Source organism: Peromyscus californicus, unplaced genomic scaffold (genome assembly GCF_007827085.1).
Source record: "Peromyscus californicus insignis strain IS unplaced genomic scaffold, ASM782708v3 Scaffold_9__1_contigs__length_137607984, whole genome shotgun sequence".
In the NCBI taxonomy this organism is placed as follows: domain Eukaryota; kingdom Metazoa; phylum Chordata; class Mammalia; order Rodentia; family Cricetidae; genus Peromyscus; species Peromyscus californicus.
This window is the reverse complement of record NW_026294617.1, coordinates 44816438-44838574: the sequence shown is the minus strand read 5'-3', so window position 1 is coordinate 44838574 and position 22137 is coordinate 44816438. Positions and strand designations below refer to the sequence as shown.

Sequence of the window (22137 nt, the reverse complement as noted above, 5' to 3'; positions counted from 1 at the left end):
CCCGTATGCCCTGTGGCAAATGCTTCATCCTGCTTTGTTGGGTCCACCCCTGCTAGTTCTCAACTTCATGCACTATGGCAGTCTCCCACGCTAACCTTCTGTTTCAAACCCTCAAAGATTCAAAGCTCCTTCCTGTCTTCATCTCGGCCTCTTCTGTTTCTCTGCCTGGACTATATTTTCCTCAGTCTCTTTGTGGGCTGGTGCTCACCTATCAAATCTCAGTCTCACTGTTTCTTCCTTGAGGAGACAGTCCACAAACACCCCAGCCACAGTATCTGCCCACACTGGCCAGCCTCTGTTGGCCTCCTTTAATTTACTTAAACCCCATTCTTATGTATGTGACTGTTCATTACTTATTCCTTACTAATAAAATACGTTCCATGTGTGACTAAATCTATATTGTTCCCTGCTGTGTCTTGGGGACCAGCAGTGGGCCCACACACAGCACTCACATTCATTTTATGAATGAATGAGCATTAAGCAAAGGCAGAGATCACTGGGAAGAAAAGGTAATTTGGTTTATGTTAGCATTCTAAAACAATTAGTAAAATTCAATTCCATGAAGAGATGTGGTCAAAATGACTGTTTTAACTGATTGTCCTGGCTAATTCTGTTACAAAAGTAATTCGTTGATAAGAAAATAATAGCAAGTGCTATTGAATTCTATAATTTTTAATATTGCTTGGTTGCATTTGCCAGAGAAGTTTGGAATCCATTATTATTATTATTAATTTTTATTTTTCTTTATTAAGAAATTTTCTACTCATTCCTCATGCTATCCACAGACCTCCCCCCTCCTCCTCCCACCCCCCAGCTCTCTTTCCTAAGCCGCCCCGCATCCCCACATTCCCCAAATCGAGGTCTCCTATGGGGAGTCAGCAGAGCCCAGCACATTGAGCCTAGGCAGGTCCAAGCCCCTCCCCCACTGCACCAAGGCTGTGCAAGGTGTCACACCACAGGCACTGGGGAATCCTTTATTATGATTGAAAGTTTATTAAAGTAAAAAAAATTACATAGTGTAATTTTTTGTTTTGTTTTCTCTTAGAAAATTCTTGTTTCCAGTGTAAATCCCAAAGACCAGTCTAGAAAGAGTAAAGTTGTAATTTATCATTTTACAACTTTATTTTGTTTGTTTTATTGTTTGCAGTGCTAGGGATTGAACCCAGAGTCTTGGGAATGCTGGTCAACTACTCTACCACAGAGCCACATTTCGGCCCTCTTTTAGAAAGTTTTATTCATTCATTCCAGTGTGTGTTACTTCATGGTAGAGTATGTTTATTTATGTGTTTTGTGCACCTTGATGCCTGACTTTGTGGGAACCAGACAGGTAATTTCCTCCTGTGGGCAAGGCTGTCTAACAATTTCTCCTCTGTAGTAATTTAGGCTGAACACATTGACCATGTCCTGCTACCATGGAGTTCTAAGGAAGCCATGAAGAGATGGCATACTTGAAGCTGTTATAAGTAATGCTTTTTGTATTATAGAAGAGCAGGTTCAAGACCTCATGGAAAAGGGATGAACTGGGCCAAAGATTTCACAGTCAATCCCGGAGGGTAGCCATGCTCTCCATGTAGGCCTGCCTAGTAAACTGAATTGAGAGACACCTTGGACAAATTCAGTCTTTCAAAATCTGTGAACCTCATGTATAAAACCAGCTCTGAACCTTTTACATTGGTTTTTTTGTCACAGTTAAGGAAAGAGAAAGGAGCATATGGGGTACGGGATTGCACAGAAAATAACTAGACTAAATTTAACTTGATTCTGCTGAGTTACAGAATTATTCAGAAACAATTGGACCTAATTTTCCTGAAAATTAACATCAGTTAAAAAAAATTAAGCAAAATAAATCCTTCCTAGACAAAAATTGTAAACTGAGACTTGATCCAGCTTCATCCAATTTTCCCATCCTTGGTTGACAAAGACGTAAACTTAGGAGTGTTGGCAGGAGCTGAAGACTGAAAGATTATTACAGAATGAGAACTCTGTGTTTTAGAGATATTTAAAGAGGAGGATTTTACTGACAGTTTCAATTTCTGCTAAGGACTGAGTTGTACCACCCATAAAATAATCACAGGCCGTAGAACTTAGGATCTGGAAGGAACCCCAGGATTCCGTCTAGTCCACGACTTTCTAAGGTTGTACAAACAGGACCAGGAGATGAAGGACCTTGCTCAAGGTTTAGGCTTAAGTTTGTAACAGCCAGGGTCTGAGTTCATTTCCTCTCATGGAAATGCCTCCTATTGAACAGGTCCAGCCACAGTTCCCCAAGAATTTCTGGTGTTTGATGGAATAGTTTTTACTCTAAGTACAGGATTCAGATGGCCAGACCACGTAAGAGGTTATTATAGTCACCATCCTGCTGCTTCCTTCTGAGAGATTCAATGATGGGAGAGTTCAGAAGCAATGGGCCTCAAGGACAGTTGTATAAAAATGTAGTTTGGGGCCTGGGGAGGTGGATCAGTGGTTAAGAGCACTTGCTGCTCTTCCAGAAGACACGGTTTGGTTCCTAGCACACACATTGAGGGGATGGAGAGTAGAAACTGCCTGTAAGTCCAGTTCCAGGAGATGCAGCACCCTTGTCTGGCCTCCACAGGCACCCATACACATGTGGCATACCCTCTCACAAACATTCCCCAACACACATAAATTTACCAAAAAAACAAAAAACATTCAGTCAAGCTTGTTGGTTCAGGCCCAGAATCCCAGCTACCAGGGAAGCTAAGGGAGAAGGACAGCAAGTTCAAGGCCAGTTTTGGGCAACTTAGTGAGACACGTTTCAAAACACAAAGTAGAAAGAGAGCTTAATTATCACATCTGAGGTACCAAGCAGGACCATCGTCATCAACAACAACAAAAGACAAAGATTTAAGAAGTCGAAGCTGAGTACTTGGTATCTGGAGTCCTTCCTTCCCTCAGCGGGGATTTTAACTGACTATGCCAACGGCACGTATGTCTTCATACTGCCTCATGAGAAGCAGCCTACACCCTAGAAGCAGGAGGTGGCCAATCCGGTGAAATACTGCCATCTTTGTGAGTTTCCTCTTCTGTAAGAAACAGAACACCTTTGTTCTCAACTTCCTTACTAATAGCTGGGTCACACAGAAGGTGTGGAAATGGAGAGCAGAGGACTTTGGAGGCCCCCGTTTCTCCTTTTCCTAAACTATGTGCAAGTGTATCTGTAGGTTCCTATGATCCATTGCCCCTCCCTCCAGGCCCATAGTCTCTACTTACATAGTAACTGACTAGACAGGAGCATGGTCGTAAATGTTTTGGTTTTGGTCAGGGAAAGGGTTCGGGTGTTGGGAGCTGTAAGCTGGCAACTGAACCCAGGGCCCTGTGCATGTTAGACACGATTTCTACCATTGAACCAAATCCCCAGGCCTTATAAGTGAAAATTTAAAAGATTCCAAGTGGGGGGGAATTTTGGCAGAGAGGAGTTGGGAAGTGTTGCCTGAGTGGTGGTTGTCTGCCTGGGCTCTTTGAAAATACTGAGGAGTTACCATGATGAGGAAAAACTGCTTTAACTGTTAAAAGTAAATTATCAGCCGGGCGGTGGTGGCGCATGCCTTTAATCCCAGCACTCGGGAGGCAAAGCCAGGCGGATCTCTATGAGTTCAAGGCCAGCCTGGACTACCAAGTGAGTTCCAGGAAAGGCGCAAAGCTACACAGAGAAACCCTGTCTCGAAAAAACCAAAAAAAAAAAAAAAAAAAAAAAAAAGTAAATTATCATTTTTGCTTTATCTACCCCAGCATGCATACAAATAGAAATGAGAATATATTTAGTGTTCCTAACCCTCTTTAAAAAAAAAAAAAAAAAGTAGTTGGGAGACAGATTTGACGGGAGCAGAACTAATTAGAAGTGGGCTGCACCTGGCTTTGCAATGTTTCTAGCTCCTTTTGGGTCTGGGCCTAGCAAAAAGAAAAATATTTGAATTCTTTCTCTGGAGTCACTATTAAAATCACGTTTTGTTAATATCAGACTTCAATCAATAAATGCAAAACATAATCTTAAATCATATCACTATATAATGGTAATAAGCCAATACAGTAGTTTAACACATTTGATGTTTAACATTGGAAACTTCCACCTAATTTTTTTTATGCACTGTCATACGTGTGCATCTTGACGACTTCATGGGTGGAATTTTTCAGTAAAACGTGGTGACTTGATATTTTTTACAACATTCTGGTGATGGCGGAAACTCCTTTTTAAGAGCATGCATTGGGTATATCTTGCTAATACCATCAATAACCGAGCTCATTTGACTGAACTGAAGAACCAGAGGAGTTTGTATCTTTGATGAAGATCGTCTTACTATTTTCCCTATGTTGTGCTGTGTAAGGTTGTTTGGGTGTCAGAGTTCATCTGGATAGTACACTTTCCAGGTGTGTGACTGGTTAAGACCAGAGGACTTCCTTCCTGTCGCTTAGACACAAAGTTGTTAACACAGTTTTTCTCTGACATTTAGATCTTCCGTTGTCACAGACTCACAGCAAGGAGAAAAGAAGCCTCTATGAGAGAGGTTTGCAGAGTGACTTCAAATGTCTGGCTGGAGAACAGCTGCAAGGATGGAAATGTTAAGATCATGGTCACCTTTGTTGTCTTCCCCAGTTCCCTGGATTTTGTTTTCATTAGTTATCTAGTGGAATATTATGCTGTGGCCCTTCCCCCATGAGCTTTGGTTTTTTTTTTTTTTTTTTTTTTTTTTTTTTGGTTTTTCGAGACAGGGTTTCTCTGTGTAGCTTTGCGCCTTTCCTGGAACTCACTTGGTAGCCCAGGCTGGCCTCGAACTCACAGAGATCCGCCTGGCTCTGCCTCCCGAGTGCTGGGATTAAAGGCGTGCGCCACCACCGCCCGGCTGAGCTTTGGTTTTATTATTCATTCTTAGGTCTTGCTAATGCTTAGTTGACTTGTTTGATATTTAGGGAGACCCATGTTCTCCCTCCTATTCTTCAACCATGACTTCTTGTGTAGATAACATCACAGTGTGTTCATACACGGTTGTTTTGTGTGAGCCTTAAATGAGGCTTCACCATGAATAGCGAGTATTGTGTCCTGTGAAGGCCAGTAATCTCAGTCCTCAGTCCCAGGAAGAGACCTCCCCTGAACCGCATTCTTGAGGCAGAAGGGACAATATCTCTCGTAGTTTCTTCTCTTCTAGAATATCTTCTGAGATGCTGGGCACCAAGACGCAGTCTACCACTAGGAGTCAGACTTGGGGCTGGGAGGAGGTAGGTCTGGAGTCCAGGAACTCAAGCCCTGTTTTCAGAAGCTGAGTAGATATGGTTGTGTGTTTCGATCTCAACCTCTTTCCCTTATTTACTTAAAGTAATGTTTTCTTATTTGTCCTGGACTCTGTTGGACATGAAAGGGAAGATTTGGGTGATACTTGAATTAACACGGACAGCGCATCTTAGATTTGGGTGGTGGCGGCAGCCTGAGTGAGGGGTGAGAGACCCAAGGCTGAAGAGGAGGTGCTTTCATCACCAATGTCAGGGCCTTGACATTGCCCTGCCCCCAGGATGAAGGATCTTTTCAAGGCCCATTTCAAAGCATCTGGGTGGTGTTTCATTAAGGATGATGTAACTGCCTCACATCACTTTGGTACTTTGCTAGTCTGTGAGTTTTTGTTTGGTTGTTGTCTATTATCTAGTTGTTTTATTATTTGTTTCAAAATTTTCCAGGGAGAGTGGAAATTTTTTTTACCGTAACCAACAGAAATGCCTGAAGCATCCTGTTTGAAGTTAATTCTCTGGATTTAGTCTCCAGAGAGAAAGTGCACTCTTGGCTCTATATGGCCATTGTAAGTGGGAATTTTTCTCCTGTAAATGCTGAATTATGACAATAGCTGTAATGTTGTTTGAAATTTAAAAGGTTAATAGATATCTATTAAATGCCTCTTAAAATGGCGAGGCTACAGGTCAGACAAACAGAGGACGGAGATTTCACTCAGCACCTATAAATTCAGCGTCTTTCACAGGACGGCCAGCACCCCACCCGGTGTGTACATGGGAAAGGTTACCAGGGCTAATGATCAGGTGGGCAGAAATGACTGACTAGTATGTTTCTGTTTCTGCGGTAGGAACCAAATGATTTAGTAGCATAGTCACACCTAAGAAGCCCATGTGTGCATGTCACAAGATGCTATACCCCCAATGTGCTTATTTATTTTCCTTAACTTCTGAGTTGAATGTGCATAATGTGCTAAATGCTTTTTTGGAGAACTTAATGATTATGCTTTCTCGGCACAGCACTAGCTTTTAAAAATATACTGCTTTATGAACTCTTCGAAATTTTCATACAAAGTAGTTTGATGACGTTCACCACTCTTCCTCCTCCAACTGCTCCCAGATCCACCCCACCTCACACCCCTCCCAACTCTGTGTCATCTTTCTTGCTAATTTTAAAATAACCTAGCATTACCAACTGGTGCTGTCCATATGCTCCGGGGTGTGGGGCCATCCACTGGATTGTGATCAAATCAAAGAAAACTGGCTCTCCCTCCCCTAAAAGCCATCAACTGTCGACGGCTTCTCCTTTAGGAGTCAGGGCCCATGAACGCCTCCCCTCTCCAAGCTAGAATGTCGACTGGCTTGATGGTGTTCTGTGAGCACAGCTGCTGTGAGTTAAAGAATACAGTGGTTCTGTCATGTCCAGAAGACAGTGTCTAGTTGAGCACTCACTCTACTGACATTGTCTGCACTTTGACCAGTTGTGTGCTTGTACCTTAACCCCTGTCCAGAAGGCATAGCAGTTGTGACTCAAAGTTTCCGGAAGAACGTATATGAAGTGCTTGTCCTAATTAACCATAACAAAACCCACACGACTAGCAGGTATTTCCACTCACTGACTCACTGGTATTTTTTCTTTCTAAGTCATCTATCTCCAGGAGTAATGGCCTATAGCTTCACTGAGACATAGTGTGTGACATTTCATTAGACTAGAAGCTGTCCAGTGAGAACCTGGTTCTTATGTATCACTGGTATGGCTGGGATCTAGCACCCTGCTTTGTGCACAGACAGCCCTCAACAAATTCTTATGTTTCAGCTTGGGTACTGTCAAACTCAGGGCCTCATGCTTGCATGACAAGCCCTCTTACTCCCTGAACCATTGTACAGGGGGCAGAGTCTTCTGAATGAATGTATAAACAGAATCTCTTCCCCCAACCTTCTTGTGGGATACGCCTGTAATAGTTGCCGCTCTAGTGACCCTTCTTTGAAGACGCTTCTCTTGACTCCAAAGAGTAATCAAACTGTTGTATCTCTTTCATAGAGACTGGGTTAGCCCTATCCTCCTACCATGCTTATCATATTAGTTAATTTGTGTTTTATTTAGTTGACTTTGTCTCATTTGACACAGGCTGTATTGATTCTGAAGGCCACATCGGTTCTGTTCTTCATTCTAGCACACTTCCTAGTACACAGTGGAGTTTAATAAATAGTAAGTGTTATAAATAGGTGGTTAGAGGGATGAGTGACTGTCCCAAACCCTCCTGCACATTTGTCTGCTGGCTCTCTTGTTTCTTTGAACAATGCAGAGCCATGAAGAGTTTCATGGGGAACGGTCACAAGCATCCCTTGCCTCAGCCGATTGCTAGAGATGAACAGCTACAGAGTTTACTGAGTAGGGCTGTGTTACAGGGTTATGAGGTTTGGGATGAAGACCTTCTCTGTCTCAGTATGTCATAATATGCCCCAAGAAGGGCCCTGCATGCAATTCTGGCTCTAACAAACTTATCTTGGGCAAACTGCACAACCTTTCTGAACCTCTTTTCCTAATATGCAAATCTGGGACACAAATAGTACTTAATTCATGTGGTTATTTAGAAGATTAAACAGATAATGTATGTAAAGTACACAGTTTAGTGCTTGATATAGAATAAGGAAGAATAAGTATGCAATAGAAGTTATTATTAATAATAACATTTGAAGTCCATCAGTGAGCTAATAGTGAACTGGGACTCAATTGGATTATAATTAAATATATTAAACAATGCCTTGCTCAAACTCAGTGAAAGGAATTAGTGCTTTGCTTTTAATGGCTATAAAATTCTACTGAGCTAAATAATGGAATTGGAATGAATTCCCCACAGTCACGGCTGGATTTAGTAAGATCTGGAAGCATATAGCAAAAGACACACTGTCATTATAGATTAATATATCTCCGCACCCCAAGTTGTATATTATTTAATAGGATGCTAGATGGCTTTTTAGAATTTCTTTGACAAGAAGAAAACTTGAGCACATGAAATAAGTGTTTAAAAGGAATCTGTATCTATAACCTTAGCTATGATCTAAGCAGTGTCCTATGATAAAATAATTATGCAAATACCTTTTTGTCTTTCTGTCAAAAGTATATTTCAAATGTATTACTTTTTCCTAATTAGAAAATGAATATAATCTTTGAATGTAGTATTTTAAAAGTTTAGCCTTATTGACGTGATACAATTACATACATAAATATATATACACCAATTTAGATAATTTACAGTGACAGGTAAGACCTAAATTACAGGAACCAGAAACCTAATTATTTCAAATTGAATAATCTTGCTAACCAGTGTCACTTGTTCCAAGGGAACAAAGGCAGTGGCTTTTTTAAAATGTCTTACTTGTATTATTAATTCTGTTATAATTCCCCTCAATTATATCAGAGTTCTTCTGTATCACAAAGACCGAAAAAGCAAGACGTTTATTTCTTCATCAAATGCAAGAAAATGCAGACACTTCCCAATCCCTGACTGTCCATTTATGTGGGGACCAGTGGAGCCTCTCACTTCACAACAACCAGCCTACAGTTTTCTCATCATTCTTCATTTGGGGGTGAGGGAACCCACTAGTTAGAAGAAAGTCCTCACTGATCAGCCTTTATGATAGATGGGAAAGGTATATTATAGAATAGCTTTTGTCTCTGTTACTCATGCCTTCATGTTTAGACAGGAGAAGGGCTTTGACCAGCCCCTGTTTTTCCTGTTGGTCATCTCTTGGCTGTTTGGGGAATTGCAATGAGTGTGCTGAAGAGGAGGTTTGTGTGCTGGAATTCTGGTACATACATTCTGAGTCATGTTGGGGACACCAGCTCACTGTGCTCTTCCTTCTCCTCTTTAGATCACTAACTGAGAAGGTCATCTTCAAGGCTGGCAGAAGTGGTACCCAGGTTGCCTTTGTCAGAATATATCTGCTGTTACCATTGCTCTATTCTTTTGAAAAGAGCTAAGAACTTAGGACATGCAAAAGACTGAGAGTTCGATACTTCATATTTAGAGTTGGAGGATTTCCTCAACTGAACTTATGTCTTCATTTCATTTGGAGTTAATGCAAAAGAAATACTTTAGTAGTTATGTATTCTTGTACTTTAATTAATTAATTAATTAAGCTTACAAAGTAATGGGTATCCTTATGACATTTTCATACATGCTTAGGTTTGGTTGAATCCCAACCCCCAGCCTCTCCACTTCTCCTACCCATATCACTCTGCCCCGATGTACTTTTCCAGGCCCCAGCCTTCCCACTTCCTTTTTTTTATCTTGTGTTCTATTGTCCTCCTATTTTCTTTCCCTTAAAGTCCCCATTTTCAAAGCCCTCACCTAAATAGATATATTTAATCATTCGAAAGTAGAATCTACACATGAGAGACAACATGCAGTAGTTATCTTTCTGAGCCTGGATTATCTAACTAATTAATTATTAGCTATTAATACAATATTTTCCAGTTTTAGCAACTTCCTGAGGATTTCATCTTTCTTTATAGCTGCATAGAATACCATTGTGTATATGTACCACATTTTTATTGTCTATTTATGAGTTGATGGATGTCTAAGTGGATTTTATTTCCTCGAAGCAATAAACATAGATATGCAAGTATCTCCATGGCAGGATGTGTAGCCCTTTGGATAGATACCAGACATGATAGATCTGAGACTTATGACAGTTCTATTTCTGGATTTCTCAGAATCCCCCAGAATCCTTCACATTGATTTCCATAGTGGATCCACCAGTTCATACTCCCACCAGCAGTGAATAGGAGTTCCTATTTCAGCACATCCTCACCAGCATTTCTTGTCATCTGTTTTAGTCAGATGACTAAATGATCATAGTCATTTTAATTGGGGATGGACAGAATCTCAAGCTAGTTTCAATTTGCACTTCTCTGACGGCTCATATAATAAAACATTTATTGGCCATTTGTGTTTCTTTCTTCTTTTGAGAAAAATATGCTTAGTTTACTGGTCCATTTATTGATTGGCAGTTCTGGCCTTTTTTGGTGTATAACTTTTACAATTCTTTATGTATTTTAGTTACTAACCCCTGTCTGAAGCACAACTGGCAAAGATTTTCTCTCCTTCTGGAGGCTGTCTACTCGGTTGATAGTTTCTTTTGCTGTGCAAAGGCTTTTGAATTTTGTGTAATCCCACTTATTATGTTCTGAAATACTTCAATATTGGGTAACTTAATGGTTGTCAACCCCTTTTGCAGCATCAGCCCCCCATTTTTCCTTATTAGCATATTCATATAAACAAAGAAATGCTCTTTTGATATTTCTCCATTTCTCCTCTCCTCATTGCTGCAAAATTCACAGCAAGAATAGCTTGAGTTTGGTCTCCCCACTTTTTCACCACCCTGTCTCTCAGGGGCTGCATCTCAGCTCTCATCCCACTGTATTAAGCTCACGAATAACCTAATTTCATGTCCATAAGCATGGCTTCAGTTTGAGGTCAAGTTGACATCTCCCTTACCTTATCTGGCCAAAGCCACTGTCTAATTTCCCATTCTTGTTTCCTCAATCAGTAACAGTGATTGAACACACTTCTAAAGCCTGCTCTGACCTGTGACAGATACTGATTTCCCTCCCTCAGGGCTGCTGTATCTCCTGTTCATGTTTGGTTCCCTGTTCTGTGTAAGAACTCTGTACACAGAAGGGTCCAGGGCACAGTGAGCTCTTCCAGTCTTCTAGCTCTATGGTACTTCCCCTGCATCCCATACACTCACACTGTGTTAAGTCTCATGTAAGTATGTTCAGTTCAAATCTAGACTTAGTTGTTCAAATTCCTGCCAATGTTTTGCAAGGCAACCAACACAACAGGATGTGTGTATATGCAGAGGTAAATGGATTATTTTCAGGAATTGGCTTACAATGATTATAGATGCTAGCTAGCAACCAAAGTATGCAGAGTGAGTGGGCTGACTACAGACCCAGACAAGAGCTGATGTTGCAGCTCAGGTTCACAGGCCATCCTTCTAGAACTCCTTGCTTGGAGACTGTTAGTCTTTTCTTCTAATTAGACCTTCAACTCAATAGATAAAGCTCACTCACATTATGGAGGAATATCTCTTTTACTCAGAGTTCACTCATTTAAATGTTGCTGACTTCCAAAACACCCCCACAGAAACATAACAAAAATACTTTTTGATGAAATATCTGAGCACCATGGCCCAGCCAGGTTGACACATTGAAATTGCCTATCACACTGCTCAGCTCTCAATCTGGATGTCTAGGTACAAAGAGAAAAGTCGTAAGGCCCACATGGCATTCCTATCTCTACAAGATGTTTAACTTCCTTCTGAAAACTAAGAGAAGGGGCTGGAGAGATGGCTCAGCACTTTGTGCTCTTTCAGAGAACCCAAGTATTGTCACAGCACTCACATCAGGTGGCTCACAACCACCTGTAATTGCAACTCCAGAGGACTGGATGCTCTTTTCTGGCCTCTGTGGTTGCCAGTGCACATACACACATACCTATATAGAGACACACATAAATGTAAATACATAATAAAAGAAATTCTCTGAAAAGTGGGAATTAAAAAGAAAAGCAAGAGAAGAGTGAATTAAGAGAGTTGAGACACAACCAATGTCTCAAATTTAGACAAGTGTCAGGACTGAGACAATGAAAAACAGTCATGAGTGTGCATACACACTACCTCCACCCAGCTACTAGATGCCTAACATACCCGATGCCTTTCAGAGCCTTTCTTGAAGCTGACAACTTACTCCTGAACCCAAGGTCCTCTCCACTCTGCTCCCCTTTACCCCTAGCCCTAGCTGTTACATCTGCATGGACTTCTCAGATTGATTTTCTCATGGTTCATCTTTTTATGCCCAAAGTATCCCTTAACTCTGCTCTTCCAACAGTCTCGGCTCCAGGCTGCTCATCATAGCTTCCTCTTGCTCTTATTCATGAGATGAATATTGTCATCATCCGAAAGGACTTCTCTCAAATGATCCATTTTTATATCAGTCAGGAATTTTAAACACATGTGAGAATCAAACACCAGGCTTTTAGGGGAAGATCTAATTCTTTATTCTCTTTCTTATATCCAATGATTGTAGCTGTCATCACAATTATTTTAAGAGCATCTGGGATTTAGTGCTTTAAATGAACTCACTCTGCCGCATTCAGACATAGCATTCCAAGTGGTACTTATTTAGTTTTCTGCATTCTCCTCCCCACTCCCTGACCACCCAAAACGAATGCTCAGTTTATAAAATGATAGGAAAAGGCCTTGCTCACTCACGTCATGTTGCACCCTTGCTCAAAGGAACTTTTATCCTTTTCATTTTGCCTCCCACATATTCCCTCACTTTCTCAGTGGGATAAGATTGCTCCATATGATTGGTAAGAGTCTAACTTTTGCTGGCTAGCTCTTGCAAAGTGATAGTGACTCTGTCCTTCACGTGGCTTCCTGTCTCTACTGTCTTTAGGGTAATGACTTTGTTGGCACCATTTTGTTAAGGCCATGGTCACATGTGTCTCTACCTTCTGGATTTGGGAGATGTCAACTTGACCTCAAACTGAAGCCATGCTTATGTACATGGGATTAGCAGGAGCCACGTTTTCGGGAGTTACTGGTGCTTCCAATGTCACAGTAAGTAAAGCCCTGAATCTTGACTTTCATGTGGCTATTAACCTTTGGACTTACACCCAGTAAGAACCCACGAGGGGAAAAGAAGCCAGAGGACCCCAAATAATAATGGAGACAGCCTGAGTCTAAAGCAGTTTGAGCTGCATGCATTTTCTATGCTGCCCTAACCAACTGACTTGGCTTTAGTGGCTTCAAACAACACCCCTGTATTGTCTCAGCATGCCCCAAAAGTTCAGCCCCGGTGTGGCCTGTCTGGATCTCTTCTTAGACTCTCACATGGCTAAAATCAAGGTGTTGGCAGTGTTGAATTGCTTTATGGCAGCCCTGAGGATAAATGTGCTTCTAATCTCACTCGACATGTGGGCAGAATTCGTTTTCATAGGTACAGGGCCCCCTTCCCTGGCTTGCTGCCATCCCGAGCTGTTCTCAGCTTCTCCAGGCTAGCTACATGGTTTTTGTCTCATGGCTCCTTCTTCCATCTTCAAAGCCAATGGGGACAAGTCACAGTCCCCCTCACACTTGGAGTCTCTGGGCTCTTTGCTGCTTCATATTTTGTCTGCAGAATCTCTTTGCCTTCATTTCTCTTTTTGAAGGCTTGGGGAATGCCATAGAGCTTGCTTGGATGAGGGAGGCTAAACTCCATATTTTCAGTTCAGCTGATTGGTAACTATAACTCCACCTGCAAAGTCTCACAGCACACCCAGATCAGGAACAAGATACTTGACAGGGTATCCATATGGTTATTCCTACCAAAAAGCTCATCTATTTCCTCATTATAACTCCTCTCAGTTCTGGCTAAATTCTCACTTTTATGTGTAGGCATCCAGTTTGACTTTCTAAGGTTGCTTCTCTGCAGCCATGTTCTAGAGCTCTCCAGCTGTGTTATGCTTGGCAAGTCCTGAGCATCTCTGAGTCTCATTTTCTTTACATACATGAAATTGCCTCCTCTCTGACAGTTTTCCAAGTACCCAAGCAAGCTTTGAACACTGCAAACCCAAATACTAATGTTTATTATACTACTTCATCTTCTAAATATAAATATTGCAAAACCTAGAATGGAAAGTTTTCTAAACTAGTGATATACGATACTGAGTTCTAAAACTCAGAGGAACAGAAATCAGGAAAGAGTTCACTCATTAGCTAAATGACCTTGGGCATGCCATTCAATTTCTCAGTCCTTCTTTTCTCATTTGTGAGTTAATGTCTTTGACAAAGGGACTTACAATATCCCATTCATCTCAAACATTCCACGCTTTCATTTTATGTTCTTTCTTCAAAATTCTCTAAGAATCAGTTGCAAGAAGCAATCTATTTATAGTCAGCTCTTCACACGGTGACTGTAAAATGCCCAAGACAGGCTCATAACATGGGGGCTAGAAATCTCTCCAAGGATAACCTGAAATATCTCTATAAATCCTGATAGTTGTGCCGTCTTTTATCATTATAATCAAGCTTTTCTTCAGCTCCCCATTCCAAGATATTCAACCACTGAACAGTTTCAGTTTAAAAAGTCACATTAATCAACTAGACAGTATTGATTCAGAAAAACATGAAATGTGTTATATTAATAAAAAGTTGGTTTTGAACTAGTTCTTTTCAAAAAGTAAAGCAAGAATGTAAAATATAATTCAATATTTGTAGACTTAATATCTATAATTTTTGAGATTTGTATGTTAAAAAATAATTGTAAAATTCTCATTTTCCTCCTACTCAAGAACTTTGTTCTTATTTCAAATAAATCATGAGGAATAAACTATATGTATTCAGTTATTGCATTAGGAATCACTAATGAATGCATTCCACTTTCTGAGTGATCCCCTTTCTTCTTAGATCTGGAATAATTTTTTTGAATAAATAGTAGTTTTGAACATCAAAAAAGGAAACACTTTCCTCAAACTTCTGTTTGGGGAGATCGTTAAGACTCATTTTTATTACAGAATTGGTGAAGGACTTTAGGGGAGCAGGATTGGGAATATTTGGGTCCCTTCATATTTGACAGGTACTTTGGAAAAGCCAGCCCATTGGGGGGCCGGGGGAGAGCATACCCGAGCAGGAAGTTGACAGGGCCTGGTGAGTGTGAGCACAAGTCTCTGTCACATTTGAGTTAGTGCTTCTTAAGAGGGGAAACGTGAGTTATTTTGACCATGCTGTGGTGGTCAGCCAGCCTTCACTTAGGCAATTTTCTTTGCCATGGTAATCTCCTAAGTTGTTGAAGCTGGCTGGAACTGAAGTTTCACAAGATGAATGTGGCATACAGTATGCTTAGCTCTAATCGTTTGCATGTGTGTGGTGATTTCAGCCTTCTGGCTCCGGCGAAAAGATGAGTGGAAATGTTAGATGGACTGAGCAATGTTAGAAGCACTGAGCAAGGCGGGAGTGTGGGCACACACACTATAACTTACAGCGCCTTAGCCCAGACTAGGTGGTTTTAACTTGGAAGTCTTGACATACTAGAGACAATGGAAAGAGACAGGAAGCGGGGGCTGCTGTTTAAAAAGAGAGGAAAGGAGTTGGATGTCAAGTGGAGAAACAACAGCAGACCTTGAATTTGTTCTTAGAACTGCATGATACCAGAACGGGAAAGTGTGAGATGCACCGGGTAAAGAGTGAGCTGATTCATGTATTAACCCATTCGACAAACTGAGAACCTGCTTTGTGTGTGAGACTGCGTTAGTTGCCAGAAACAAGAAACAAAAACAGCTATCTCGCTGCCCTGCAGGAGTTTGGTCTAAGCATAAGGGAGCTCACTGGGCCGGCAATGCTGTACTTTCTCAGCCATGGAATCTATAGGTCTGAGGGAGTCGTTTTCAATTCTCCCGATTTGAAGGATGGAGCAAGACACAGCTCATGGAAAATTCTGCTAGACAGACTTATTTATGTGAGGGAGGGAATAATTACAGGGTGACATGTATGTTAAGTAAACGCGTTTGTCAGGGCCACTGCTTTTGACAGCGGAGAGAAGCAATTTAAAGGAGGAATGGTTGGTTTTAGCTCACTGTTTGAGAAGTTGCAGCGCATTGTGACGGATCGGAGCAGCTCACAAGGTGAGCGGGAGGCAAAGAAAGAAAACATCTGTAGTAGCAACCTTCCCCTTCTCCCCTCTATTCCCCCGCCTGTCAGATGGCAGCACCCACATGTGGGCAACCTTTCCCCCCCCACCACCCATCATTACTTTTCATATGTGACTCTTCTCTGGAAACACCTTCACTGACCAGCCAGAAGCGTGCTTTACTTATCCCCAAGGCTCCAGTCACGCTGACCATCATTAACCACCACACCGGAGATGGGCAGTCTATGTAAGGTACAGAGAACTTAGGCCCCTGGTAAGAGAGAGAGAAAAGTGGGGTAAAAAGAGGAAAGCGAGCCCCATGGACTTGGTCTGAAACCCTCTGAGCTCTGTCCTTCAGACACTGCTAAGCACCTCCTAGGTGCTGCCTCTGGGAGCAGTTCTGCCTCCACACACCGTGTCTCTGCTCCACTTCTTGCTAAAATCTCGGAGGAAACAGGAAGTGACTGGTAAGCCTCTCCAGTCTCAACTGCCCCTGGCAGATACCTATTTGACAACTGTGACAACGCCTCTGGGCCTAAATGAGTCAGTAATGGAGGACTTCAGGAAGTACCAGGCAAAGGGCGGAGAGTTTAGGCGGCAGTGTTTGGTGAATTCTAAATTACACAAACCTACTTAGGGAAGGCTCTCACGCAGCTGCCGGTGACTGGGAGGAGGTAGGGACATCAGGCCAAAGTTTCCTATACATAAAAAAAAAAAATCCCTACTTATGTCATTCTTTTGAGTAGCAATTGGAACAACTTAGGATCAAATTCTGATTTGACTTTTTAAAAGCGTATTTATTATTCTAAAGCTGAGTTGGTATCGTTCCCATATACGCATTTTTGTCAGATCCTCCCACGTCAAAAGTGTGACTTTTTTTTTTTTTAACCAATCTCTGGATGAAACACGGATCAGCTTGATGCCATCACCTTCCTCTTTCTGTCAACATTTGCCTTTTTCCTTCCCAAGAAGCAGTCCGCAGAGCAAAACACCTGCAGCCCCATCCCGAGGCAGCCCAGGATGGAGTCAGAGGAAAGTGGACCAAAGAGCCGTAGGACTCTCTATTAGTGATTCATTTAGAAATGAGCTAAGAGAAGAAGGATTTGCTCGTTTATAGTTTTTAATACAATTTTTATTTAGTGTTAGTGCAGGCAGGCGGGCACGTGTGTGAAGTTTTACAGGGCCGTCTGAGGAGTCTCTTCTCTCCCTCCTCCTGCTTCTGGGGATGGAGCTCGTCGGTTTCAGTGACAAGCTCCTTTGCCTGCTTACTTAATGTTTCATTTTTTTGGGGGGGGTATTTATTTTTTAATGAAAAGGTACAATATTGAAATTTGAGATAATGTTTATCTTTATAATTATATTCATTTGCAGATATATGTTGACTTTTATGTGTTTAAAGATAATTTGAAATACCATTTGTGTCCTGCTTTGCCATTCTCATGGTACTTAATACAGACAATCTTCCTTGATCTTCAGAGTGCCTGGACAGTGCCCATATCATCTTTTATCTCCTTACCAAGAGGAAGAAAACGCTCCTCATACCTGCCCCTTGCTATTCTAGCTACTTCCATACAAACAAAGTAGATGATGACTATTACATTCATTTGACTAGTATGTTAACTAGGAGTATATGCAGACATGTAATTTCACTGACATAACACTATAAAGTAGGTGTTATTTGCAGTATTCACGATTTTGCCAGTGAGAATCATCCTGTTTTTAAATGGAGAAAACAGAGAGTCAACGGCAGGCTGGATGGACCTCTAGGCTTCGTGTTCTTACCCCCTCCTCTGCCGTTCTGTCTATCCAAGGTCATACACTGCTCTGATCTTCATGGAATTCCTCTCCCTGAGTGCCCTGAACCCCTGTAGAATGAGTTCTTCCTAGATGTGTCTAAGGGGGCTTTGGCCTGCTTGGGTGGCATCACTCATCTCTGGGCTTCTCCCTCCCTGAGGAGTCCGGTAAATATTTCACCTACACTGCCCCCTGGGTTCCAAGATCCCATGGGAGAGATGGAGAAGTGCCATTCAGTGCACACTCTCCCCAAAGGCAGACATTTCTCTGCTGCCCATGTTCAGTCAATTATTGCTGACCCCACCCAGCACCTCCATCATATTTCTGATTCCATGGCCTTAGCAGGGAGGAAGCAGTGGACCAGCCACTTCTGTGTGTTCTGCAGCCGGTTTCTTTGGCTTTAAAAATGGGGATATTTGCCACTTCACTCCACATAACATATGTACCCCTCCCCCAAACTCAGAATTGTTGGCTTATGTCATAATGGAAGGCAAGGGCTATAGAGGAAAAATCAATGCCCGCCTCTGCTTATCATTTTAACAAAATAGAATTGGCTTCTGTCAATGCCTGCTGTTCTCGGGCTAAATTATGGTGCTAAAAGACTTCAAATTGGAGAAAGTACATTACAAAGTCTGTTTTATGAGTGACACTTTGGGGATTCTAATATTTTGAAAACATATTTGATCTCCTATTTCTTATCTCATCCACTAAAATTAGGGTTAACCAAGTAGATGAGCTGATGTGGCTGAAAAAGGAGTAAGGTTTCAAAGCCCAGACAAGAAAGCCATTTTGCAATAATTATGACTATCTTCCACAAACTCTTGCCGCTGTTGTCAACTCTAGTCTTTGCTGAACGTTTCAACATGGCACCCAAGGGGAGCCTTCAAACCTGACAGCCATTTCCTATTTGTCAGGAACAAGAAGGAGGAGTTTTAAAGAAAATGAGGTCTTCCCCTTTCAGATGTAGAAATAAAGGGGTAGCTGGGAGACACAGCCGAGAACAGGCAATGTGAGGCCCTAATGGGTCACGACAGCTCAGATATAGAAGTTATCACTCCTCTGTAGGGGCAGCCTCATTACCCACTCGTGGTGTGTTTTGCTGCAGCAGCCATGAGTGATGAGGCCACCCTTATTTCACAGAGACGAGGGCTGTATTCTCCACTGCTGTGACAAGTTCTTTTGGTATAAATACATATAGCACAGATTTTATTTCCCAACTACACACATGCACACACACACACACACACACACACACACACACACACACACACACACGAGAGAGAGAGAGAGAGAGAGAGAGAGAGAGAGAGAGAGAGAGAGAGAGAGAGAGCGCTACAGATCCTTAAGTGGCACAAAAACGTCACTATCCATGTATTAAAAGACCCCCCCCACACACACACATACACGTAACTGTAGCACTTGAATGGTTTTCTCTGTCAATATGGTATTGACATTGATTTAGTTCCATATGCCAAAACATTTTAGAAATGACACCAGCATATTTTAAAAACTAGAGAGTGGCATCCTTTGTCTGTGAAGTCAAAAGCAAACAAAATCCCCAGCTCTCAAGTTCAGTGTACAAGATCACCTTTGTCCCCTGGGCCCTTGGCCTCACAAAGCCCAGGAAAGCACATTCTCAGGTCAGTTCTTGTCTAAAGCAGGGCTCCTGGTGGGAAGCCTTGTGACACCAGAGTGCATAAATCTTAGCCCTGCTTAATCAGACAGTCATCCTATATTGCACTGTCTCTTTTTTTGGTCTTAAATTATTTATTAAAAGATCCAGTGCCTGTTAGGGCAACCTCATCAGGATGGAAAACATGGATTCAGTGACTTGTGCATAAAATCTGCAGCTCAAATGCAAATGGTGGGCAAACTTCAAACAGTCACAGAGGAGGAAGAGAAAACACTCAAAAGTGAGGTGTTCGCCTCTCTGATTTTGTTCAAAAGTAGCTTGTAAATATTTTGGTATTATTCCCCAAATGTTTTCCTTTTCTCTTTTAAAGGTTGTGTTTTACAAACCCACGGTGTGGCTTTCTTCATAAAAGCACAGGGAGCTTCACTGAGGGCGAGTCTTGTCCCTCCTCTAGGAGGTTCAGATGGGGTGGCTGGGAGGTGAAGGGCTAGCTGCTCTTTTTCTTCGCTTTGATGGATTCCTCCCCTCATAAACCATAGCCCAGCTCATAATTATAATGCAAAACAGCATCCCTACTGCCTGCTTGGTGCATTTAAAATCTGAAGTTCCTTGAAGTTCTAAGGATTTTTAAATATTGATATTCATTAATTGTATGGCTTTTTGTGACATAAATGCACATTACACACTTTTATGTGCTGGAAACAACTAAAAATGCCATGTCACAAATGTTTACATGGCTGTTATGGAAAACAGTACCATGCTAATGTATGCTTGCTTCTTAAATTCTGTTAGCAGTTGTAAGACAGTGAGATACCACCCGTGGGATCTTGTGCCCTCATGAAACACAATTACAATGAGAATATCTCATTATCTCATTGGCTTTAGCTTACTGCTCTGTTACCATGGTTTCAAATACACAGAGGAGTCTGAAACTAAGAGTGCTGCTAACAAAGAACATATCCTTGTACAATGACATCAGATCATGTTAGACAGAATAGACTTAATTAAATACCCCCTGATGGAGGCCAAAATACAGAAGTTGGGTCTACTTCTTATAAAGGAAACCAGCCATTTTAAAACATTGTGCTTAATTTAGTTGGGTTTTTTTTATTACGATTATTCCTTGTTAATAGCAGCTACAACCCTAAATTCAGATCCCATTTAATATTCTCTGGTAGCGACGAGGAGTTAAGGGAACAGAAAAGAGAAAGACAACCGTCAAAAGAGAATGATGTCAGATGTGGTTTTCTTCCGAGGGCCTGGCCTTCGAGGTCAGCCAGTCCACAGAATAAGCAATGTTCATTTCTGAGGGTTCGACTACTGGGCCCTCCATCATGAAATGGCCTCGGATTTTGGCACACAGATTCTAGCCTTAGCAAGTGCAAGCTGAGCAAGTGCTCTGCCAGACACGCAGCAACACTTTAGCCTCTTTTCTGATGCGTTCGGTGCCTAATTTCACAAAACTGGAATCCCATTGTTTTTCATGATGGGAAACTATTGTATTAGATACGAGATCATAACACCAGCCCCTTGGGCTTGTGGCCTCTGTGTTGATTGCCATGCTCTGATTGATTTCCAGGGTCTGACTTACTCTGCACCGAAGAGAGCGTCTCCTGGATCCAGCCACATTGGCTTTTGTTTAAGAAGACCTTTAAAATACACGTCGGTGTGGCAAATCATTTAGGCTTTAGAGTTATCCTGGTGGACAAACATTTCTCTCTCAAAGACCTAAAATGGTGGCTTGCCGTTTTCCACATTGTAAAATTAATTCCCCTATAATAGAAGTCTCCCTTGTCAATGTGAAGCCTGACACCTCCATGCCACACAGGCACACTAGAATTATAGCTGTAAAAAAAAATTTAAATCACTTATAGGCTCCAGAGACTATCAAGTGACATAATGTGACGGTAATGACATCCCTGGTGGTGTTAATTGATTTTGTCCTGGTAGAGAGGGTAATTTGGTTTCTGCAGCAATGCACGGTCATGGACTTAACTGATTGGTCTGCCTAGGTAGTATTACCATTAATGAACAGAAAACACACTTTCTGCCTTAAAAGATATTGGTAATTACGGGGAAGGGAAGATGGAAAGCCATCGGTTCTTAATCACGGAGGGAGAGTTAGCGGTTTGCTTTCACCAGGGAAGTGTGTCGAAGGACTGCGAATTAGCAATGCAGAGTCTTGCTCCATAAAATCCAGCTGCTTTTCTGCTACCTCAGAAAGATCTGTGAATAAGTCAAATGATTTGTAAAGTGTTCTTCAACAGGGAAAAAAATCACACTTGGCAGCTGCATGTGCTGTGTGATTAAAAGTGATACATCATCTGTCAAGCTGCCCTACTTTATTGGTCCACATTCCTTTCTTTATGGTTTCTAATTGGTGTGATTTTGCAAATATTTTAAGTGAGAAATGCATCTCATTCTAAACTGTGTGTGTAGAACGAGATGCTCAGATAATTCTCTGATTTTCTCAGAGACTTTGCTTAAATTTGGAAGTCATTCAAGCTCAAATAAATAATTGTGTTTATGCAAATAAAAATACTGAGCAGTTTATGGTACCTCTGGTCTGTGTGTGTTACCAAACTTGAAAACTTTGGAGATCTCGGTTTATTTTTCACCTTCTGAGTTTGACTGGCTATCAAGCCCTGCCTATCCCACCAGGGCTAGAGCTACTTGGCTTGTCGGTGACAGCTCTGTCAGAGCGTAGCCAGTATCCTTCCGATCAGTGAGGAACTGTGCAGTACTCATTGGGAAGTATTTTGTATACCGTGCCTGCAACCCACCATCTCAATATCTTTTG

General features: G+C 41.7%; 1 long non-coding RNA gene across 1 annotated transcript in view; it reads right to left on the bottom strand.

The window, feature by feature from the left end:
• LOC128106412 (uncharacterized) overlaps positions 1-22137 on the bottom strand; it is a 100074-nt gene that overhangs the window by 10097 nt on the left and 67840 nt on the right. The window lies entirely within an intron of this gene.